At 35.8% G+C, this 26,519-nt stretch overlaps 1 long non-coding RNA gene across 1 annotated transcript in view; it reads right to left on the reverse strand.

The window, feature by feature from the left end:
* Positions 1-206: 206 nt before the first annotated feature.
* Positions 207-26,519, reverse strand: part of LOC147829938 (uncharacterized) — a 36,456-nt gene continuing 10,143 nt past the window's right edge. The window contains exons 2-4 of the long non-coding RNA XR_015446692.1: positions 25,100-25,333; positions 1,742-1,929; positions 207-1,070 (exon numbers count right to left, since the gene is read on the reverse strand). This is a non-coding gene — a long non-coding RNA (uncharacterized LOC147829938). The remainder of the gene's footprint in view (positions 1,071-1,741; positions 1,930-25,099; positions 25,334-26,519) is intronic.

Below are 26,519 nucleotides of genomic sequence, written 5' to 3' on the forward strand. Positions count from 1 at the left end.
AATCACACCTTAGAACTAAAGCCTGTGTGTCTAAACACTATGAAGTTCATTATTATATCCAAAAAACACACCAAAAAAAATCCCACAATAAATTAACCACTCTAAGAAAGGCTAAAATTAGTCATGAGAAAGATCAAATAAATTGGTATTAATTTAACATGCTTTTACAAAATACAGCACTCCTTAGAAGATAATGGGTTTCAGAGTTTCCACAATACATCACATCAACTTTTATTTATTGGTTTGTTTGTTTGTTTGAAACAGGATTTTACCATGTAGTCTATGGGCTGTCCTTGAACTCACTGTGTAACCAACCCAGTCTGGCCTCAAACTCACTGGGATCCTTCTTCCTCAGCCTCCTGAGTGCTAGTATTAGAGGAATGCAACACCATGCTTAGTCATCACATCAACTTTTAAAAATAAATTCAGTTATTATTTCATTAATATTTATTATTTTATTGTTTTAGTTACACTGAATAATCATTAGTTTGTATCTATGTAGCCTGTTCCACACCCAACATTTGTACATTTGTTTTTTCAACTGCATCTCAGAGTTCTTGGATATTTTGTTTATAATATTTTTTTCTATTAGTGTCTGCCTGTACTAATTTCTCAACCTTATCATCAAGCCCTGAATTCTTATCTTCTGCTTGGTCTCATCTATTGATGAGGCTTTTCACTGAGTTTTTAAATTTGACTTATTGTGCTTTTTTATTTCCAGAATTTCTGTTTGGTTCTTCTTCAGAATCCCTATCTCTTTGTTGAATTGCTCCTTCATATTCTGCATTATCCTCCTTAATTCATTCAGTCATTTATTTGTATCTTCTTTGAAGTCATTAATCATTTTACAGATCAATCTTTTGTTTTCTTTGAGATTTCATCCACTTTGATATGTTTGCTTTCAGTTACTGACAAATTATAGGCATTTGATGGAGTTATACTGCTTCATTTTTGCCTACTTTTGTGTTTCTATATTGATATCTGTTCATTTGGTGGGATGGATATCTCTTTCATTTTATGTGAGGGTCCTGTCCATATTAAGCCTTCTTTTCAGAGCTTGATCCCCAGCACTGCTCAGAGAGAAGAAGACAAACCACAATAGTGTTGATAATAAAAATATAAACCAAATATTAACATACAGTAAAAATCAATTAAACAGCAATTATAAACCACTATAAACAAGAGAAAAATGAGTAATATTAATATAGATGCAGAGACAAAGTAGAAACTGACATACAATAAAGACCAATAAAATCCAAGAAAAAAAAGCACCATTATTAATAGAAATAATAACACAGAACATTAAAGGGTAAAAATTAATAAAATGTTAGTAGTAATAATAAAAATGGAGGAGTGAGGGAAGCAAAAATTGGAAGAAATATAATTGTGAAAAGAAAGAAAGGGAAGATAAAATGAGAAGGAAGAAAGAAAATGAGATAAATTATAATTAAAGAATTAAAATGTAAATAGAATTAGGGGAAAGTAATAACAAAGCAATAAATAAACAAGAAAAAAGAAAAATGGCAAAACCCCTGAAAACAAAGAGAAATAGAAACAAAATTTTTTACAGAACTGGAGAAAGTAATCCTAAAATTGATATGGAACTGAAGAGACCTAAAACAGCAAAAGCAATTTTAGCACAAGGGCAAGACAAGGGGCTTCACAATCCTGGAATTCAAACTATACTACAAAGCTACAGTGATAAAAACAGCACATGATATTGGTAAAATAACAGACTCACAGATCAACAGAACAGAATGGAAGATACAGAAACAACTCCAGGCACACTCAGCTATGTTATCCTTGACAAAGGGGCCAAATCTCTTCACTGGAGGAAAGGTAGCCTCTTTAACCACCAACAGAGTGAAGAGACCATCTGCACAGGGGGAAAAATTCTTGCCAGCTACTTCTCAAACACAGGCCTGATATCTAGAATATAAAAAGAATGCAAAAAAAAAATTAGACACCACCCCAAATTTAAAGATCCAATTTTAAAATGGGCATCTGAAATAAGTAGACACTTCTCAGATGAAGAAATACAAACAACCAGTAAATACATGAAAAAATGTTCAGCATCCCTGGCCATTTGAGAAATGCAAATTAAAACAACATTGAGACTGCATCTCCAGAAAGAATGGTCACCATCAAGAAATCAGCCAATAACAAATCCTGGCAAAGTTCTGGGGAGGAAGGAACTCTCTGTGCCCCCAATGCACTGCTATCTCAAACTTGCTTTGCAGCCTGTGGGCTTGTGAGGTGTCCCACTTGCTTAAGGTCTCAAGGTACACCCATTGATATGGTACATGGCCAATGAGAGAAGTATCCCTGATCACGCTGATGGGGGAAAGCAAAATCCACAGAGCTGGAAGTAGGCAACAAGGAAAGCCAAACAATGAACTGAATTTTGACATAGCAGTTTCAGACTCAACCACCTCAAAAACCACATGTAACTGGCCTTGATTATCACTATAGATGGTGGAATAATCATGTCCTTCATAGCCTGAATTCCCTGCTGCTTAATCTTCTCAGATGGTCTGTGTGTAGGCTTCATCTCTCTATCACTGTCTCTTGGGTCCAACTTCCATCCTCTCACTGTGGTAGGGCAAGCCCAGAGACCCTGAAGTGGGATGGACCTCTGTGGACCTGGGGTAGCTCAATATTAAGCAATAAACCCTTTCTCAAAATAGATCCTGATTATACCACTCCTAAATACATTAGGTGCCACAGTAGATTTCATTTCCAAACTAGTCTACTGTAGGGAAGGAGTCATTTTCAGAGTAAATTTCTATACTCTATTTGCAACTGACAATAACTGTGGGTTTTTCCTGGGGCTAGCACTTCTGGTCTGTTGTTTACCGTAAGGGTTGCCAGCCTTCTCTGGCCTGCCTTGTGCTTACAAACTCAGGTTCCCTTCTCCACCCTGGGACTGCAGGTAGGTGTTCCATACTGTGCTGTTATTTTCACTGTGTTGTCTTCTGTTTCTCCATGAATTACAGTATATTGCCCTTTCCTGTGAGCTCTTCCTTGATTCCCAGACAACGTCTTCTTTTTCTTTTCACCAAGTAGTTGTTTTCCAAGTATCTCAATTATAGGTCCATGAGAAGCTGTAGCTTCTCTTGCTGGCTTCTACTCTGCCTTCTTGAAGTGCCATGTATTTAAAAAAGACTATTTATTTAATCTTAATTCATGTTATACTGATTATTGAAGGATGCATATTATAACTCTCAGAATAAATTGGAGAAAGCCTGTCAAGCAAAAAAGTTTTCTTGCTCCAAATTGTAAAGGAAATGTACCATCTCTCCTTATTTTCATTCTTTAAAAAGAATTAAATTTAAGGGAATTAAGTACTTAAATAGAATAGTCAGAAGTTTTTTATCCACTTGAAAAAAAATCAAACTGTTATGGTTTATATAAAAATGGTTCTCAGAAGACTTTTGTTAGAAGTGGGCTTTGGGGAGGTAAATGGGTCATGGGGGTGCTATATTCTTACACTGAATGTACTCTTAGGATATGAGGCCTGTTTGGAAAAAGTGGGTGTCTGGGGATGTAAACTATAAGAGGGTATTCTTGTCCCTGCTGGCTCCTCCTCTCTCTCTCCTTCCTGGTTGCTATGGGATCAGAAGTTTCCTCCACCATGCACTTCCATCATGTCATTTCTGCTTGGAGCCGGCTAAAAACCATGGATTGAAGCCATGGGAAATATGAGCCAATTCACACCTCTCGTCTTTAAAATTGTAAGTGTCGGGTATATTGTCTCAGAAACCAGAAGGCTGATTAATGCACAAAGTAAACATTTCTTTGTCTTACTATACATTTCTGAAAGAGGCTTGCTATGTTAGTCCAAAGATTACAAGTTAGAAGAAAACAGTCACAATTTACTTGAATCTTTTGAAAAATATTGTGAAATAGTCAATTATCAATATTAAATAGTAAAATCCAGTGATTAATAAATATATTTATTTGAGCAATTTACAGAATGAGCAAATATCATGCCACTGCACCAGATACCTGGGTTTTCCACTTGTAGTTTTAAGGCAAGATATTCTCTTCCCCACAGTAGTTTTCAGACAAATTATACTGAATATAAATACATGGATAAAATATGATACTTGTTGGTCTAAGCATTAGTTGCTAATTATAACACAAGGTTAAAGAATAACAGCAGGTCTCAAAATATCAAAAATAAAACTATAATGGGCTTTATAGTTTTTCAAATGTTTTTGTCTTCTGAAGAAGATGCCAAGTTTTCTTTCATTAGATTGTATTCTCTAAGGTTTACTATCCTAAGTAGCGAATTAGTTCTAAGTGATTTTATTTTTAGGCAAAATTTTTTCATGAGAAACCAAGTCTAATTATTTAACTGATGATAGAGATTTTGTATATGTGTGTGTGTGTGTGTGTGTGTGTATATATATATATATATTTATATATATATTTATATATATATATATAACTTTTTCAAAGATCACTTGTTTCAAATACTGATTTTGCAAGAATTGGAAGAGCCAATAAAGGAAAAAGCTCTCTTGTCAATGTCTAATGTGTAGAAATAATATGTGGTTGAACAAATAGCTTCTCCTTTAGATAAGAAGGTTGTGTCAACATTACTCCATTAAATAAATGATGCCATTGTGTTTTATGAGGAATGAATTCCAAATATTTTCTCAAAATGATCTCTAAAGCTAAGCCAAACCTGGAGAAGTAGAAAACTGAAACTATTCAATTTTTAAATGCAAGCAGAAATAATAAGAAAATAACTAGATGCCCCTAATAGAATACCTGATATTAAAGATCACAAATTTTGTTGAAACTAATAGAGTTGGCTGCAAGTTGTCTCAATTTGAAGATTTATGAATTATTGAGTGGAGTGTGGATGGGATAATTTTATATTGTTTATCTAGTAGTTGAAATTTTTTAGACTCTAGAACACTGAGTTCTTAGTTTAGTTGATTTAAATTATTCTTTTTGAATAGTTTCTTATGTACATTCCAACTTTTAACAATAAATACATGTGATTCATGATTGTACTCTTAGTTTCTGGTGGGGTTAATATATTATAAAACTGAATTTGTGTAGCTATAACTTAAGAAGATACACGAACAATGACATAATTATAATTCAATTTAAAATGATTCATTTTTCTCTTGCTGAATCATTTTCACCCACTCTTATTTCTGTAAAATATAGTTCAGACATAGAAAATGAGGGGAGGTTCCTTGAGTCTGTAAAGCTTGAAATAGGAGTCTTCTATTTATGGACATAAAAATAGAGGGAAGATAAGTAAATATGACAAAAAATCTACTGTGTCTCTTTTAATTCCTCTAAAATTAAAATATGCATGAGGATGAAGAAATGGTTACTAAAAATCAAAATACAGTAAAACCTTGGTTTGCAAGTATAATTTGTTCTAGAAACATGCTTTTAATCCAAACCACTTGTATATCAAAGCAAATTTCTCCACGAGCAATAATGGAAACTCAATGATTTCTTTCTACAACCCAAAAATATTCATATAAAATGAGTGCAATTCTGTAATATTGCACATATTAGTATAGAAAATATAAAGAAAAATAAACAAATTGATCTCCACTTACTTTCAAAAACCTTCATGACTGGTGTGAGAAAGATAAGAAGGAGGGTTATTGGTAGGCCAACTCACTATCACTAACAGAATCACTGCTATCTATCTCTTTCCTTTTTAATCTTTTTCCTTTCATGCAACTTTAACAAGGAACCTATTCAATGACACTTGCTTTTGGCACCTTTTGTGGATTTCATGGAAATGTGACATTGCATTGTCATTAAACAGATTCTTCCCTCACATTGCTACAGCCTTATTCAGCTGGTGCTTTTCTGCGAAATTTTGCACTATTTCTCACATTTTACACATCTCTCTAATCTCATTTGAAGTGAGAGATTCCTCTCTTTCTCTTCTCCTTTTGTATATATAAGATCTCTTCCATAACCTCTTGCTGTTGGAGACAATCACCCATAATCCCACAGGAAGAGAGAGAAGAGTCTCACTCAATTGTGATCATGTGACATACAGTGTCATGTGCTACTCATGTTGTAAGACATCATTGATTTATCAAGTTAAACTTTATTAGAAGTGTTTGCTCATCTTGTGGAACACTAGCTGAACAAGTTGCTTGCAATCCAAAGTTTTACTGTAACACGTGCTCATCATTAAATGCCTGCTTAAACCCCTGAATATAATTTTCTTGAAAATAATAATGCTGCCCTTCAGATATAATCTTTGTCAATATTTTTATCAGGATAGACTACCCTCTTTTATATATACACAGTATATCTGTAACTTTAAATAATCAGTTTATACTCAGCAAGCATTTTATAACCTGTTATTTTTCTTACTGTCATGTTAAAAACATCTATTCATCATTTTCCTAATTGATTTTTCACTAAAGTAAAAAAAAAAAAAAACAGTCAGTGTTCAGTAACTGACCTTTGTCTGGAAAACTAACCACTTAGTAAATACTAATTAATTCTATCACCTATTAGTAAAGAAATTAAAAAACATTTCAGTTGGCAAAATAAATCATTTTATTATTTAAACATTTTATTATCACTAAAATATTTTATACGTGATGAATTTGCCAGGCATTAACTTGGGATTGTTAAAGAATTTAACTAAGATAGAAAGAGCATAGTAAGTTAATAAAATTAGGAGAAATAATTTACATAGATATTTTAGATTTTTGTATTTTCTTGTTTTACCCGAGAGGTACCATGAATTATATCCCAACCTTCCCAAGGGAACGTTTTTCTAATTAAAATTTGTCATAGTTTATAAAATGATATTAACTTTGTTACTTCCCCTTAGATTCCCTCCAGAAGTTGACTTACAAACTGTTCTTTTTTATTTTTAATAACCTAAGAATTTTTGCTATAGGAAATCTATAACCTGATAATAAAGAACAGAATTATTTAACCCACTCACAATCTTATTTAAACATACTAGAATTTGGTGATACAAACTAAGACTATCTTGTCCCTATGTTATTTAAAGTCTTCTAGAAACAGCTGGCATGTGGCTGAGATTGCAGCTTAGTGGTAGAGAATTGTCTACCGTGCACAAGGCCCTGAGTTTGATCTCCAGGATAGAAACAAATACAGATGACACAAAAAAAGATGCCAAGCTTAGACAACAATGAAACTTTTATAGATAAAACTTTTGACTATAGCTTCAGAAATTTTATTCAACTGTTTTTAAATGACTGTTTTACATAGTTATTCCTTTATGAAGGCCAAGAATTAGCATCCACTAATCATTTCAGTTATTTAATTATTCAATCATTTATTCATAATCATATATTGGGCCAGGAATTCTCATAGGTGCCATGAATATAACTATAAACAAGATAGACATGATCCTCCAAATCACCTCTTTAAAGACTAGTAAGAAATATGGATAAATAAATGAGTTAATTAAATACAGTAGGAGAAGAGTAGGTATTATAGGAACATTTATGGCCTTAACAGAATATGTTGCTAAAGACAACTTTCCAGAACAAAAGGTTAATTGAATTGAGGCCAGATGATCGAGTAGGAACTCGTCAAGTAAGGGGAAAATAAGATTTCATTCGGTCAAAGAATAAGTACATATGAGGAGCTAAAAGCAGAGAAAAGGTTGAAATTAAACTAAAACATTTCTCATATCTGACAGCAAATATTCCACCAGGTAAATTTTGAAAAGACTGAAGTGGTGTGCGGGTCTGGGATATCAAGACCCACGTTAAACACCGAAAGGCTTTTGAGATTCATCTTAAAAATTGATAGCAACTGAAGAATTTTAAGTAATAATACCTAGTAATTAGAAAAGATCAATTTCAGTTAATTGCAGAAAAAAATCTTAGTTAAAAAACAATTCAGTAAAAAATGTGAGAGAAAATCATACCTTGAGCATATGTGATAGCAGTGTAACAAAAGGAACTGAATCATTCCAGGACTTGCAAATTGGATCTGGAAATGACAGGGATTGCCATTAACTTGCTAACTGATATTTATATAAGAATGTTTTTAAAAATTTCTTTATTTGAGGAGTAAATTTCATGTGAAAACAAGAAAACAATTTTAATTGTAGACTTTGAGGATTGTGATAAATATATACACCAATATAACTACCACTTCTCTGATTTATAGACTATTTCTACGTCCTGTTACTGGGGTTCTGAGATGCTGTGCTCTTTCCAGGGATTCTTCCCAGGCTCTTGTGGTCCTAAACAAAGAATTGGACAAGAGATGAGGTAGTAAGGTTTTACATTTATTAAAAATATGAGTGTGTTTTCTCTATACAATGAACTATTAGTCACCCATAAAGAAGGATAAACTTGAGACATTTATAGCTAAATGGATGCACCTTGAAGCTACACTCTTAAGTGAAATAAATTGGTCACACGTGTAAATATCGCATTGTCTCTCTGGTGTAAGAACCTGAAAGTGTAAATAGGGGCCAAAATATATAACAGACAATGTCAAATAGAAAAAAAATGTTCAAAAGGAGGGAAGAACTAGAGTGGGGAGAGGGAAGGAAGAAAAAAGAAAAAAAATATATAAGACAGAAAAAATGGAAACAGGGCTTTTGTAAATGAGGAGAGAAAGAGGGGTTGAAGGGAGGGGAAGGGGAATGAGAAGAAAAGGACTCAAAATACATCATGTACAGGTACAGGTACAAATTACCTATGATGAATATTATCATTATGTATATCTAAATTGTACCAATAAAATTAAAATTTAAAAAAAGAAGTAAATAACACACAGGAAAATGTAAATAATCCTAGGTATTTACATGATAGCATAAAATAAGTCTTTAATAAAGTCACATTTAAACAGCATAAAAAAATGAGTGTAAGCCAATTAAAGTTAGGATCAGAAGAACACTGTCTGGAGAGTGCTCCAATAAAAAAGGTCACAGAGCCACAAACATAATGGCTGCTAACTTTTCTAATCCCCCATTTTGATGTCAGAGCAAGGCCATTCTATCGAAACCCTGCTTGATCTTGTGCCAGAAGAATGGAAGATAGCGCTCTCTGATTGGCAGGTGCAGTGTTTGGAAGCTGTTTTGCACATGTGTCCTGGCTCCCCGCCACTGACAGGTTAGGCCCACTTACCCAGCAGTTCTGCCACATACTAATCTCCTGCCTCAACCCTTTATGTCTTTATGAAAATTACTGAAAATATTAAATTGACTCTAGTTCACCTGTTCTATGTGTATTGAGTATTTTCCTCATTTCATGCTATGATATAGACAAATTATAATATGCTTTCATGTGCACAAACTTTATGCTAAATGTAATAAATAATGAAAATTAAAATCACACTTCTTGTTCATCTCTCAATCAAAAATCTAACTTTGACAAATGAATTTTCATGTAAAGCATAAGGTTCTGAGACATATAATTAAAATGATTCATGCACTCAACCATAATTGTTCAATTACTTAATTGTTCAATTACATAATTGTTCAAGTCCCAATTGTGAAATAATTTTAGCTTAAAATCTATTTACTTTGTATTTTTCAGTACAATCAATAAAAATAATTTTCCAAAACAATTTTAATGTTACAAATGATATTTTACATCATTTAATTAAATTGTATCAGGTGCTCAGCCTTAACTACTTATTTAGTCACAAATAAGAACACCACTTTAAAACTCATTGTGATCTTATACAGCACAGCATAATCTGGATGTCTTCCAGTATTAAGTTTGGAAAAAAATTTTTTATAAGAGAAATTGTTTATACATTTTAAATTGTTTTCATATTAAATCATGATATTTCTTGCTTTTTCTCTGTGTGGCTAGCTATATCAAGTTAAAAGAGAGATGTGATCAAACTAATTGACCAGTATGATAGAGAGAATAATGAAAATAGAGATTAGAGAAAAATGTGGTGTTTGTACCAACAGACTTAATATAAATTTTACTTCTTTTTTCCTCCAATTTGTCAGACAAAACATGGCATATACAGTAATCAAACACCAGTGGCAGCAAGTATGTATTTATATCTGCTCTGTGTAAGAAACAGTCCAGAATGCTAGCTACCAACATAGTTGGGAAAAGGAAATCTGCATGTACTTGAACAAAGAAAGGCAATGAGATACAAGGTATGAATGTTGCATTAAGATATACTGTGGAAGATTTTTAAAGGCAAAATTAACATATATTAAATTTTCAGTGTGGCTCAACCATAATGTTGAGTCCTTGAACTACAAGACACAGCTTCTAATTCATTGGTAAGGAAGCTAAAGACCACATATCTAAAGTAGTATTATGCCAGAGCAGAAGAGGCTATGATGTGTAGAGGCAGATCTCCATCATTCTCTCATATTGTTATGCTAATTTTATCATCCAAAGTGAGTTTTAATTTCTCCACTGTAAGTTCCTATAATTTCCATTACAACTACTAAACAAATAGATCCTCTAAGATGATGCTAAGTTCTTGCATCTTTCCATTGTATATTTAATGTCCATTGGTTATTTCTATCTAAACTAATCTGCATAATTATATGATTTATGTATTCAAATGTTTGTGTCTGGAAAATGCAAGTGTGCATGGCTGGAAAATTTCCTAACCTCTCCCTTTCCACGTTTGCTAAATCTGCCGGTCTATAGTGATCTTGTTCCATGTAGATCTAAATGTCATTGTGGAGTGGATAGACGGATATGATAGCTACATAAAAGATAATGAGTGATATAATTAGTACAGGTGGAGGGTTTATAAAACAACAAAGGATTTGGAATACAGTGGGACCCAAGAACTACTATAATTAAGAAAAAAGGTTAGCTCAGTGGTTAGCTTAGCTGCCTGCCTTGCAACTACAAGGTCCTGAGTTCAGTCCCCAGTACCAAAAAAAAAAAAAAAAGACTGGCAGATTGGATTCAAAAACAAGACTCAGGGCCAGGGATTTAGCTCAGTGGTTCCACTGCCTGCCTCGCAAGCACAAGGTCCTGAGTTCGAGCCCAGTATAAAAAAACAAAAAAAAGTAAGTGCAAGAAACCTAAAATAAGTGGATGTCAGAAGGATTGGTGAAGCCTCAAGCTACTTATTCAGAACAGTACACAGAACAAGGGAGTTTCACAAGGCAAGTTTGGTCAAGAAAATAAAATATAACACAAGTTTACATAAATAAGAAATATTAGAGGTGACAATAAATAAAGTATTGAAAATTCAAAATGAGCAATTTTTAAGAGAAAGGGATCATATGTAAAATTACAGAGCTTACAGTTGATAGAGAAGAATTTGAAAATGCTAGAATCTTGACATACTTTAGTGAGATAAGAAGCAAAAATTAGTAATCAAGGGCAAGTGTGGATCAGCAAAAAAAAAGATTCTTTAGGGTTTTTTTTGTATTTTTTTAGGATAGGAAAGATATGCAAAGTACTAAAGTTAGAGGAGCGATTCAAGAAAAATGGTGCAGAGCTGGGTATAGAAGCAGTCCTCAATTGTCAATAAGTGATGAAATCAAAGGCATCTTGATTATGGATTACAAAGGTCAGTACAGCCCAGCATTGTGGTACACACCTGTAATCACAGCCCTCTGGAGGCTGAGGCACAAGGATTACTGTGAGTTTGAGTCCAGTCTGAGCTACATAGTGAGTCCCTGTCTCAAATAACCAAACAAGCAAACAAACAAACAGCACATCTTCTCCTGCAATTATTTTTCAAGAAATGAAAAATTATGTTAAGACTATAGATCCAAAAGTCTCCATCTCTGAAATGAAACCAAAGTGGCCTCATCTTCAAATAGTATGGGTGTGTAACCAAAGAACCTGTACCTTAGGCAAAGGATGAAATTACTCTTGGGGCTTCTGCAATGAATCAACAAACAGAAGGGGTGCCTGTGAGTTAGTCTCCATAACTATGAGAAATCTTTATGGCTGTGTTTCTGTAATTATTTTGTGTCTCTAAAGAAGAGTGAAGAGGTCGGGAGGAAGACGCCGACTCACCTTGCTGCAGACAGGCAGGTCTGCCCACACCCTACCGAGGTCCCCAGTGGGGCGGAACACAAGCTGAATCAGCCCGCTGCAGACAGGCAGGTCTGTGTACGCCCTACGGAGGTCCTCAGTCGCACAGAAGGAGACGAATCACCCGGCTGCGGACAGGCAGGTCTGCCCATGCCCTGCCCAGGTCCTGAGTCTCGCGGAAGGCGCCTAGTCACCCCGCTGCAGAAAGGCAGGTCTGCCCATGCCCTACCGAGGTCCTGAGTCCCGCGGAACAAGCCAAACCAGCCCGCTGTAGACTGGTGGGTCTGTGCACGCCCTGCCGAGGTCCTGAGTTGCACAGAACATGCCGAATCAGCCCGCTGCACACAGGAAGGTCTGTGCACGCTGTACCAAGGTCCTGGGTCATGCGGAAGACACTGAATCACCCTGCTGCAGACAAGCAGCCACCTGGTTCCACACTACAAAGACGCAGAGGACACCAGACCACCAGACCAAGGTACTGAGTCCCACTGTTCCCGGCCCAGAGGTTGGGGCTTCTGAGCCGTCGTCCCACTGCTCCCAGCCCACAGGAAAGGGCTTTTGGGTCACCATCTCTACCACTGCTCTGGGCCCCTGTCCCACCTCACCCAGTTCAGAGGAGGTAATCCATGCAGGCGCTAACAGCTCCCCGCTCCAGTTGAAATGAGAAAACACGTAAATAAGTCTCAAAACCAGACTTCCAGATCACCTACAGCAACCTCAAAGGGAAATGAGAAGTAACACTCTGATACTCAACCACCTGGACCCAATAAACTGGCAACAAAAGGGAATCTGGAAAAAATGAAAGCAGAAATAATTTCTCAGATAACAGGAGAACTTGTGACCCTAGTGCAAGACATGATTAATAAATCTAGAGAGGAGCTCAGGAATATGATGGAATCTCAGCATAAGAAACAAATGAAATCCACAAAACAGATGCAAAGAGATTTCCAGGACATGAAAAACTCCATTGAAAGTTTACACAGCAGAATGAGCCAATGTGAGGACAGAATTTCAGATATAGATGATAAGATTGCAGTTAGTAACCAGGAAAAGAAAAATTGCTTCAAAATTATAAGGGAACATGAGAAATCAATCCAGCAGCTGCTAGATGATGCAAAGAAGAATAACATAAGAATGATTGGGCTCAATGAAGAAACAGGAGAGAGTAGAGATGACACAAATAATCTCTTCACAGAAATAATGGCAGAAAACTTCCCAGCAGGGGAAAAGAACTTGACATACAGATAAGTGAGGCATATAGGACTCCAAATAGCCTTGATCAAAAAATATCTACACATAGGCATATAATTGTTAAGATTCCAGAAACACAACAGAAGAACAAAGTTCTCCAAGCAGTCAGAGAAAAGAAACAAATCACATAAAAAGGAAAGCCCATTAGAATCACAGCAGACTTCTCAACACAAACCATCAAGGCAAGAAGAGCTTGGAGTGACATATCCCAAGCCTGAAAAGAAAACAGCCTCCAACCCAGATTGATGTGCCCTGAAAAACTATCTTTCAAAATGGATGGAGAAATAAGATACTTTCATGACAAAGAGCACCTTAGGAACTTTGTGACTACCAAACCAACACTCAAAATAATTTTACATAATATCCAAGGAACAGACATTGAGGATCACAACCCCAGGAAGCAAAGCAGAATGAACCCATCTGGCATGACAAGAAATTAAATATAAAGGGGGAGAACCCAACAAAAAGAAAAAGTCATGGCAATGACAAGTCAATACATTTCAGTTATAACCATCCATGTTAATGGTCTCAATTCACCAATCAAAAGAAATAGACTGGCAGAATGGGTCAAGAAGCAAAATCCAACAATATGCTGCATACAAGAAACACACTTCATTCAAAAGGAAACTCATAGACTGAAAGTTAAAGGGTGGAAAACAATACTCCATGTGGCAGGAACGTGAAAAAAAGCAGGAGTAGCTCTCCTCTTGGCACATCAAGTAGATTTCAAACCAACACTGATTAAGAGAGATGAAGAAGGACACTACATCCTTGTAAAGGGAAGAATCCAAGAGGAAGAAATGACAATCATAAATATCTATGCACCAAACACTAGTGGATCCAACTATATAAAACAAATACTAATGGACATGAAAAGTCATCTATGCACTAATACAATTGTAGTGGGGGACCTCAACACCCCACTGTCACAAATAGATAGATCAACTAGACTAAAAATAAGTAATGAAATACTAGAACTCAAACTCTTGAACAAAGGAACTTAACAGTTGTTTACAGAGTCTTCCACCCCACAAAACCAGAATACACATTCTTCTCAGCTGCACATGGGTCATTCTCCAAAATAGACCACATATTCACATATAGAACATGTTTAAGTATGTGCAAAGGAATTGAAGTTATCCCCTGTATATTATCAGACCATAGTGCGATGAAACTGGAGATCCATAGCAAAAGAAACTCAAAAAATTTCATAAACACGTGGAAATTGAACAACACACTTCTGAATAACCAATGGGTCACAGAGGAAATTAAAGAAGAAATCAGACAGTTCCTTCAATTAAATGGCAATGACAATACAACATATCAGAATCCATGGGACACAATGAAAGCAGTCTTATGAGGGAAATTCATAGCAGTGAATACGCATATTAGGAAAACAGAATGAGCCCAATTAAACAACCTGATGCTGAACCTCAAGCTTCTAGTAAAGGAAGAACAGGACAAACCCAGAGCTCATACAAAGTAGGAAATTATAAAGATCAGAGGAGAAATCAATGCAACGGAGAATAAGAGAAGAATACAAAAAATCAGTGAAGCCAAGAGTTGGTTTTTGAAAGAATCAACAAAATTGACAAACCCTTAGCCAACCTTGTCAGAAAAAGGAAAGAAAAGGCCCAAATCCATGCAATTAGGAATGAAAAGGGTGAAATGACAACAGACCCAGCAGAAATCCAGAAGATCATCAATACCTACTTCCAGAACCTATACGCCAATAAGATGGACATCACAGAAGAAATGGACAGATTCCTAGATATATATGAATTACCAAAGTTGAACGAAGAAGACCTAAAAATTCTGAACAACCCAATATCAACCAATGAAATTGAAAATGTAATTGAAAACTTATCAACTAAGAAAAGCCCAGGCCCTGATGGCTTCACTGCTGAATTCTACAAGACATTTAGAGAGGAACTGCTGCCACTACTGTTTAAACTCTTCAATAAAATTGAAAGGGAAGCAATACCCCCAAATTCATTGCTGGAAGCAAGCATCACGTTGATCCCCAAAGCAGAGAAAGACCCAACTGAAAAAGAGAACTATAGGCCAATCTCACTAATGAACATAGATGCAAAAATCCTTAATAAGATACTGGCAAACAGAATGCAGAAGATCATCAAGAAGATCATACACCCTGATCAAGTGGGATTCATCCCAGGAATGCAGGGATGGTTCAATATACGAAAATCAATCAATGAAATACACTATATCAATAGAGCCAAGGACAAAAACCATATGATTGTCTCCATAGATGCAGAAAAAGCATTTGACAAAATCCAACATGCATTTATGATAAAAAAAAAAACCCTACAAAAAATTGGAATAGATGGTCTCTACCTCAAACTGATAGAAGCCATCTATGAAAAACCAACAGCCAATATCATATTAAATGGTCAATAACTGAAATCCTTCACTAAATTGAAATGGATTAAATATCTAAATCTTAAAATAGAAACTCTGAACCACTTGGAACAGAGGTTAGGTAGAACCCTTGAAGACATCGGTGTCGGAAAAGATTTTATGAACAAAACCTCAGTTTCCCATGAACTAGCACAATCAACTAATGGGATCTCTTCTTATTAAAAGGCTTCTGCACAACAAGAGAAAGCACCAGCAGTGTGAAGAGACAACCCACAATGTGGGAAAAAAACTTCACCTGCTCTTCCTCAGGCAAAGGTCTACTATCTCGAATCTATAAAGAACTTAAAAAGATCAGACCTCCCAAATTTAAAGACCCAATCCAAAAATGGGCATCTGAAATGAACAGACATCTCTCAGACAAAGAAATACAAATAGCAAATAAATACATGAAAAAATGTTCAACATCACTGGTCATTCAAGAGATCCAAATGAAAACAACACTGAGATTCCACCTCACTCCAGAAAGAATGGCTGCTATCATGAAATCAACCAATAAGAAATGCTGGTGGGGCTGTGGGGAAAGAGGAACCCTGCTCCACTGCTGGTGGGAGTGTAGACTGGTGCAAGCACTGTCGAAATCAATATGGAGATACCTCAAAGAACTAGGGCTGGAAGTCCCATTTGACCCCGCTATTCCACTGCTGGGGACCTTCCCCAAAGAATTGAAAGAATCATACCACAGTGATATATGTGTGCCCATGTTCATAGCAGCGCAATTTGTAATAGCTGAAACTTGGAAACAGCCCTAATGCCCATCACCTGGAGACTGAATAAAGAAAATGTGGTTTTGTTATAAAATGGAATACTACTCAGCCCTAAAAAATGAGAAATTAGAGACATTTATAGCTAAGTGGATGCACATTGAGGCAATACTCTTAAGTGAAATAAATAGGACACACATGTGTAAATACTGAATAGTTTCTCTGGTGTGAGAAACTGAAAGTGCAAATAAGGACTAAATGTATAATAGGTAATGTGAAACAGGAAGAAAAGGGGCAAAGGGGAAGGAAGTGGGAGGACTAGGGGAAAGGACAGAAGGAAATAGGATTAATATGAGAAAATGGAAAAATAGGAACAAAATCGTTGTAAATAGGGAGGAATGGAGGGGTTGAAGGGAGGGCTGGGCAAGGGTGAAAAATAAGAACCAAGAGAGACTATGTAAAGGTGCAATTTTCCAATGATGAATGTCATTATATTGTATACCTAAAATGTACCAATGATTAGAATGAATAATCAATAATGTAAAATAGGAAGAAAATGTCCAAAGGGGTAAGGGTAGTGGGAGGGGCAGGGGAAAGGAAAGAAGGGAAAGGAAAAATGATGAGAAATGGAAAAAATGGAAATAAAGTATTTGTAAATAGGGAAGGGTGGAGGGGGTGAAGGGAGGGCTAGGAATGGGGAAAAAATAAGAACCAAGATACATTATGTAAAGGTACAATTCCCAATGAGAAATGTAGTTGTGTTGTATACCTACAATGTACCAATAAAAGAATTTCATACAAAAAAAAAAGAAGAAGAAGAAGAGTGAAGAAAGCAAGTATGAGACTTGAATTTAAAGTCAAGGATTTAGGGAATATGTACTAAAAAGAAAAATGAAATTGATGGACATGTGATTTAGGCTGATAATGAAGTCTCAATTATCTGATATTGAATGATCAGACAAATTTAGATAAATTGAGATATGTGGCAGTTTCTTACCATTTGTGTGATTATGCATGGTCTACAGTGTGAATACATATATAGTCGTGTATAGCTGTGTAGGTATTTGTGGTTATATAAACAGCTAAATATTACAACTAGATATGGTGTTCTTTATCTCTGAAATTGCACTAATACACAGGACTATCCTGCATATTCTAGGAGATTGTTTATTGTAAGCATGAACAGTTGAGAGTGAAAAATTCTTAGAGCTATCCACCTCATGTCTATGTTCTCCCTAGTTTTGGCTGATCTTTCATTAATCTCCCATGAGAATGACAGTAACACCACTACTGCCCACTAGAGGGTTCATGGAAGACTGAAAGGCCTGGTAGGTTATTTTTGCACAGGACAGTGTTAAAGCAGGAATAACAAAGTTAGAATGGTGACCTACTATCTAACCATGGGAGCTACAGTTGACTGATAATTCATATAGTAATTGGTTTTACAAAGACTTGGGTTTACTGTAGATTATACATACAATGATATATGGCAGTGCCACATTGGGAATAGTAGACTGTTAATATCATTCATGATATTAAAATAGAATCTCAGGTAATCAGAGATACTGAGCATTTTCACATATATATTAAAACTCATACATTTGAATAGGTTAACTTGGAAATTATTTGTAGCTGCTGCACGTATTACAGAGGTGAAGGGTGTGGCTCAATAGACCGCTTACCTAGAATGTGGCAGGTGCCTTAGCATCACAAGACAAAAGAAATGAAAAGAAACCAAAAAGAAGTTTGATGATTAATTCAAAATTTATATGAAAAAGGATTTTTTCTTTTTTTCTGACCATGAGATAGTACCATAATTCAATATTTTTGTAGTTTTTTTAAATGTACAGGTAATCTTTAAATTCTATTAATATATATACCTTTAATTATTCAAATCCAAAATGCTTCAAGATATGAAGTATGTGCTAATTTCAGAAATATTTAAATATTCTGTAACAACTGATTCTTACAGATGGGGGAAAATGGCATAGAAATTTTTGAACTGAAAATGCCAAAATAATCACTCCAACATGTGAGAAAATAAAATTGGTCCTATGGAGTTTATTACAATTAATAAAAAAAAAACTGGTTCAAGCAGCATGCCTTCTTTTTATTTTTCACTGCAAAGACAGAATGAGACAAGTTAGAACATCACATAAACATGGTACATCTTATAGTATAAAAGTCAGGATAGATTAAAAACAGAATTGAAGAAAGGGTATTTGCATACCATCTAGTGGTAGTTTTCAAAAATAGCAACTTTTTTCAAAAAATTTATTTAAATGAATATAGTATATATAGTTATGACTTACAGTATTAGTCACTTTCTCTTCACTGGGACAAAATGCCTGACATCTGTAACATAAAGGAAGACAGGCTTATTTTGTTTAGAGGATGCAATCCATAGTTGGCTAGCTCCAAGGTCATAAGGGCATGATGGAAGGGTCTGACAGAGGACAATTGCTCACATCATATCACCCAAAAGTCAGAATGAAGGGAAGAGCTGGGAAGAGAGATACACCCTGACAGGTCATGCCCCAGTGACCAACCTCCAACAAGGACCCAGCTCCTAACAACACATTTGGCTGAGGATTAATCCACTGATGAGTATAATGGCCACAAAAAACAATGGAATTTCAGAAGCCCCACTTCTAAATACATGAGTCTTATAGGGGGATATTCTAGTTCTAAAATATAAGGTTCTCTCCCGCCCTCCAGAACAGTTATGTCCATCTCTTTGTGGAAAATACATTTGGTCCATCTCTCAGAGTCACCAAATTCTTAACAGATTCAGCATGGCATAAAAGTAAAAGTCTAAAGGCTTGCCCTTCTGAGATTGAAGGCAAATTCTTAGCTTAGCTGTGAACTCATGTAAAAACAAAAAAGAAAGTTAGATAATTACAACATACATTGCCACAAGGTAAATATTCCCATTCCTTAAGGGAGAATTAGGCAGGTAGAAAAGAACAGGATCAAAGCAAGACCAAAACCCACCAGGAAAAACACTAAATCCATTATTTCCATGTCCAGTATCCATAGCAAGTTGTGATGAAATGTGAGAGGCTGTCCCTTCTCTATGATATTGACAGTTCCAGCCCTCACAACCCTCTCTTGGGGAGGCTCTGCTTTTTGCATACTGTTTTCCTCTGCAGACATTCCATGTTCCTGGGGTGGAAGACTTGCTGATAGTAAAACTCTTGCATTCTACATACCTGACCAAAAAAAATCACATGGATGACATCTTGGTCTTCTGCCTCCTTGAGTGGAGGTCATGCCCCCTTGGATTATGGATGCAGAGGCTTCTTAGTGCCTGGATGGCTGCGCACTGTGAACTGAATCCTGTGGAACCAATTTCCTAGAATACTGTGGAACCAGCCTTTCTCCAGCAGTGAAAATTGAGGATCTTTTCTCAAATGAACATTTTATAGTTTTCCCCTTTCAACTTGTGAGAGGGAGAGAGGTTCTTGTTGATTCTTGGGATGCCCTCAAGAAATCTTTCCTCTTGTCCTTATGAAAAATACTTGACTTCTTTTTAAAGCTGAACTTTTATGGAACCATGGTCTCCGTGGCCCCAATTTTTGAGTCCCTTCCTTTCTGATGAAACTGTAAACATTTTAAATTAGTTTTTTGCTCCCAATTTTCATGAATTCTGGCCACAAGCATGAAACAATACCCATAGAACAGCGTGATTACTGAGTTGCTTTGAAATTTCCTCCATCAGATTAATTAGCCCACAGCCATTAATCTCAATCTCCTGCAAAGGCTTGGGACAAGAATAAAATGTAGACCCATTTTCTACCAGAGCATGACACATATTGCCTTGAGTTCAACTATGAATGGAATCCTTGTTCCCACATGAAATCCCCTGAGCCTGGCCTTTAACTCTGCATTTCATTCACTTAGCACTGTAGCCCTCTGAGTTCTCACCACAGTCTCCCATCAAGCTTGGCTTACAGCACTCTAGGGCCACTTCAACCAGCAGCTCCAAACCTTTCTAAACTCTGCTGAAAACCTGTTCCAAAGGTTTCTGAACCATGTGATCAGCTACAGTCATAGCAACAACTGTCACAGTAAAAACTTATTCATGCCTGGGACAAAATATCTGCCACCTACCAATTGAAGCAGAGGTTAATTTTGCCTCACAGTTTTTAGAGGATATGGTTCATAGTTGACTGGCTCCAAGGAAAGAAGGGCATGGTGGACGTTACTGGTTGCAAACAGCTGCTCATGTCTTGGTGTCCCGGCAATAGAAAGAGAAGGAAGAAGCCTAAGGGAGATATACCCTTCTAGTTCACAGCCTCAGTGAACTACCTCTTTTGACAAGGCCCCACCTCCCAACAGTACATTTAGCTATGGATTCATTAGTGCATTCATTCACTGACGAGTGTAACACTCCCATTATCTAGTCACCTTCCAAAAGCTCCACTTAACACATAAGTCTTTGAGGGAACATTTTAGATTTAAACCACATCATTTACTTAAATATAATTAACACAGGCATCATTTCATATTTAGAAAATAAAGTGAGGAGTGAGTTTTTTCCTCTTCGAGCATGTTTACAAGGCCATACCCTATAAATTATCTTTTCTGATTCACTTAATACTTAAAAGGAGTGGAGGGCCGGGGATTTAGCTCAGTGGTTCCACTGCCTGCCTCGCAAGCCCAAGATCCCGAGTTCAATCCCTGGTACCCCAAAAAATAAAAAGATAAAAGGAGTGGGAAAATTATGCCTACAAACATTCGCCATTTTTTGTTAGATACTTCCTGAGTTCCATCCTTTCATTATGATTGAATATCTTTCTGTTGAATTTTTTTAAAAAAAATATTAACTAATCTTCAATGTATTCTAACAGTGGACAACAAAATACAATGGGCACGGTTTTTGTGTTACATATTTGCACAGGATAAGATCATGGTTTTGCCACAGTAGCTTTCTCTGGAGCCCATAAACAGAGATTGGACCTAAATGACTAAATCTCCAAATGATTGTGAGTGATGTCATAACACAGGTCAATCATACAGCTTATCTCTATGGTTTTGGAAAAATAAATTAATTGTTAATTATTTAAATACGAAGAGTTTAGGAATTAATTTTTTCTTAAATTAATTTATGTCAGAAGTGTTCATTTCTTAGGGAGCACCGTAGCCAATTTGCCAGTGGCAATACATAACAATGTTCCAACTGAGCAAACAGAAGGCATTGCTTCCTGATGAGTGTGTGGGAGAAGGAGTTGTCTGTGGCAAAGTGGTTGTCAGGAACAATGCTTCATGTGTTCTGCTACCAGAGAAAAGTCAAAAGAAACCAGGAAGTCCTATCACATTCACTTGGAATAGATCATGCTATGAAAGGCAAGTTGAATTTTATGATAAAAATAGAATGGAGCACATTAGTGGAGGCCTCAGTTGGAGGCCCACATAATTGAAAGAAAATCTGTCTTAAGGCTGAATCTCTGCTGTGTTAAACTTGCAGGACAGAAGGTGTTTTCAATTTTTTTCTACTCAGAGCTCTAATTATGAGAGATGGAAAGAGCATGATACATGAATATGGTCTTAAAAACTGTGGTATGGATTGTGAGCATTTGAAACTTAGGCTCCACTGATTCTGACATCCTTCAAATTTGGAAGCATACAGTGTTCACTTCCTTTCTTAATCGTGGCTCAACCACCATTAATATTTGTCATTTATATGTTCCAGAACAATTCTTTTCTAATGGAATTTGCTGAGGAATTTAGGTTACATAAAGCCAAAGACCTGTAGTTCCCTGAGCTTCTCCCAGAAAACAGAATGTAAAAAATAAAAGGCTTGTGTACAAGTGTTTTATTTTGAAAATGATTCAAGAGAAAGGGAGTAAGAGATGAGAAAAAAATGAAAAAGAAAATAAGGCAAGATAGTGCATTTTTAATAAGGTGCATTTTTGAGATGGTTACTGTGGTAGGCAGCTGGCCTTCAATATTTTTGACAATGTATGGACAATCACGCAGAATCAATCCATCTTAGAATGGTCTATCTGATGAAACCCAAAACAAAACAAACAAATAAACATGCAAACAAGAACCAGAGAGTATTTTCCCATCAATGGAGCCTGAGTCTTTACAATTTAGCATAAAGGAAGAGCAGAGAAATCATAAGTGGGTAAGGACAGATCAATGTAATTAGGTTAGGGATAAAATGTAAGATGGAAATAGATCTCCATGCACTAAAACCAACCATAGAAAGAAATATCCACCCTGTTTTCTTGATGTTCGCGTTACTCTCCATTTAGACTTTAATATTTCTGTTTCTCCATGGAGGAAATTAAATGAGTGAAGAATTCCATAATTTTTATTTCCATCTATATTCTTCTACAAATGGTAGCTATTGATTAGTTTCATAAATGAAGAGACTGAGACCTAATTCTACCATAATATAGCTTCATAACATTGACTGAACAACTCAACCGAGTCTGGTTTCCTGTCATGTTTTGTAAAAATAAAATCTGCTCTGCAAATTTGAGGTTTGTAAGGAGAAAATGAAAGCACTTTTTTCAACTTCAAAAGTACTTTTGAAATGTAAGTGCATGCTCATAAGCTATTTCAGCCTTCTGGTATCTAATGTTCTTGGTTTGCAAGAATTATCTACAAATTCCAATAAAGGGACTTTTAAAATATTTCTCCTAGTGAGTATCCACTATCCAGATAACTCAGAGCTTTCTAGATCTCAGCAAGAATCCCTTTTTTCTGCTACTATGTTCTGAAGTTTCTGATTATACAACAAAAATTAGCAAGCATTCTGTGGCCTGTCCTGACTGAGGCTGTTTTCTTCTAGAACCAAGCATTTAGAGGCCATTTGGGGGGTTTCCTTGGCACTATATCTGGATGTGTGACAGACTGAAAAACTCTGCTCAACACCCACAGTGCTGAACATTCCACATTCTAAATATGTAGCTGGAAAACTTCCCAGATTGTACATCTGCCTCTCTAATTTACACCTCCAAAGATAAGGGTGAGCAAGGAAGAGGTGAGAAGCTTTAATGAACTACTTGGAGTCTTTACATTTGCTGTGAGAAACTTCCCAGCACCAAAACCTGGCAATGGGGGCCTGGATGATAAACAAATATTTGAACATTCAATTACAATGATGTCCACTGCATTTCATTGGCCAGCATATCTACAAAGAGTGAGGAAGAATCCTGACATTTTTTCTTATCTTCTGTCAGCCCTCACAAAATGCCCTTTAAGTCTCATGGTGAACATTTACTAAATTCTTCCACTGTCTAGCTGTCAAACTGCTGGTTCTGGTGGGATTGTAGACTGATTTATTTGTACACATTGGATTTTCCTTCCTATACTCTGGATACTTCTTATGTAGAAACTGTGCTTTAATTGGTATCAAAGATTTACATTGAAAATAAAATTACAAAATCTGCAAGATAGTGCTGGCAAAAACATAGGAAGTTCTAAGTTGTCTCTAGTGAAAAGGAGCAAAGTTTGTAGAGAACAACCTGCTTACTCCTCAGTCCTAATTAACAGTGCTTCTCAGCAGGCCATTCCTGATGTCCATGGTGTGAAGATAATAGTCTGTTACTATGCTATGGGGGAGGATTTGAGGTTGTGATTAAATTTAAGGTAAACCTAGCATGGCATTTTCCAAATTGTAACATAACAAGTTATGCCTTTCTTGTCCATCATTCTTCCTGGTATTCTTATCTTTCAATCTGTGGACCCAATTAGACTCTGGATAGAATTTAATGTCCATATGAGAAAGGAAAAACTATAATATGCTTATTTTTGCTACCCCCTAACTGAAATTTAACGTACTTAAACTTCAGTGCAGTATTGAATTTCTAACCTCAATATTACTAGCTGAATCCACAACTTTGCCACCAACAGAAATCGAAGGTATATTCATAAGAAATTACAGTTTTTTTCAGATCTATCAAAAACATTCAGATTCTTCCATTTTTCTCATTAGGATAATTATTCAAATTAGAATAATTATTAAAAATCTACTAACTCTTATTATATGTGTTAATAAACATATATTGCTGTATGATATTTGTTTTATAACTATCGGTTCCATATAGTTTCAATTACATATCTATGTAGTTTATTTATACTTTAAAAAATTCTGTGAAAATTTTAGACTTCCCAAGGGTCTAAAGAAAAAATAAACAAAAAACTCCTATTAAATTTACATCATAGTTTACTGCTCTGTGAGGCCTCCACAACTTCCCTGGGGAGAACTCAGTACATTAGTCTTTGTTCTTAGTTCACCAGTTGTAATTGGCTTTTAACATGTGCAGTCATGTTTTCTGCTCCTCTTCTAGACTATGAGTTCCTGATGGGCAAAGGCCATTATCTGTAAGATAATGGTTCTGCCAGAAGCGGTTCTGGAGCTGGAGTGCTTATGGTCCAGACCCCAGATGACTCAGCTCATCCCAGAAACATAACCAAATCCTACATGCACTAGCTCTTAGCAGTGCGATGCTATATAAAATGCTCCGTCTGGATATGGCGAGGCACCCCTATAATCCCAACTATTTGGCAGGCTAAGGCAGGAGGATTGCCAGTTTGAGGCCAGCTCAGGCAACACAGCAAGATTCTGTCTCAAAAAATACACAAAATGGAATGAAATAAAATAAAGTACTACATACAGTTTTCTAAACTACAAAATGAAAATAATGATAGTTGCTACTTCCTACATTTGTTCTAAGGATTATATTAGTTAAGCACACAGAGCATTACCTGGGAGGAGGTAAGCACTCAATAAATGTTATCCAGCGTTATCCTCATTTTTATGAGAGGCAGCAGCAGCATTTTCTTTAGTGATGGTAATGGAGGAAATAGCAGAAACACTCAAATCTTTGCAACTTCAGAGTCTGGCACAGCACTTGCTTGGCACTTAATAAGGACTCTATTAATGTCTGTTGATTCAATGAAGTAGCAGATGGACTTTTTCTTCAGAAAATTACAATAAACCTATTATACATAAAAACATAAAACATGCACATAACTTAGCAATCAGTCAATAGCTAGTTTATAGAATTTCTGCTGTATGTTCAATACCGTGCTGTGTGATACCAAGTTACTTTAGAACTCTAAAGAATGTATGATTTTTCATGTTGAGTGAAGCAACAAAGCACAAGTACACAGAGGATGTAAGTAATATTTTGAAGAGTGAAAGTCTTTTGAGATACCTCTGAGGGAAGTGACTGACTGCTGACTGTTTATGGATTAGCTTAACCATTTAAGTCCAGCAATTTATTTGATCAACTGAAAGGATGTTCATCAGAAAGTTCAATGGCAGGGTTCTTATCCCTGATAAAGTACAGCTAACCACTTTCTGGCCCTTCATGTTTGAACAAATCCCTTACAGAAGATCTAAAAGAATTGTCTCAAAGTATGGTCCTTAGAGCGCAGCATCAGCCTCACCTGGTGACTTCACAGAAATAATCTGGAGGTCCATCCCAAATCTTCTCAATCTGCATCCCCCAGGCTGAGGCACAGCCATCTGCCCTCCAGATTAAGTGATGCATGCTGAAATTTAAGAGCAAGTTTTCCAGGAAAAAACCATGAAAACTCTAAGGCTCTGTTTTTTTGTTGTTGTTGTTGTGTCTTATGGTAAAATTAAGAGGACTAAAAAAAAACGCTTACTAAAACTTTAAGAATAAGATCTTGATGGAAAGTAAATATCATCTCCCCCCCAAAGAAAGAATCTTTTAAAAAGTGTATCAGAACTGAAGATGATAAAATCACATCATATTTTGGAGGGGTGGAAACCTCTAAAATATTCTGACCCTGAAGTGATTCAGAAGGATTTTAAATTCAGAATGTGAAGAAAGTCTCAAGTATAACTTAGATGTTTCATGAAAGTGGAAAATAGTTTTAAATCTAGGAATAAGTAAGTATTTTGTTGGTTAATTGTGCATGCACATTTAATATGGTATTTCTCTTTCTCTAGAAAATCTACTAATAAAGATATATCATGGTAGGCAACAGATTAAAACTGATGAATTATGATAAAAATTGAAATACAGAAAATCTATATTTAACATATACAGAGACAAAATTCTTTACTGCAGAACTTCTAAGAGCCTTTGATATTTTAAGGCTAATTATAATAAAGTTCCAAAAGTTGTAGAGAATATGTTTCAATTTTAAATAA

The sequence above is a fragment of the Heterocephalus glaber genome, unplaced genomic scaffold (genome assembly GCF_053883595.1).
Source record: "Heterocephalus glaber isolate CG9 unplaced genomic scaffold, H.glaber_assembly_v1.0 deba00000347, whole genome shotgun sequence".
Classification (NCBI taxonomy): domain Eukaryota; kingdom Metazoa; phylum Chordata; class Mammalia; order Rodentia; family Bathyergidae; genus Heterocephalus; species Heterocephalus glaber.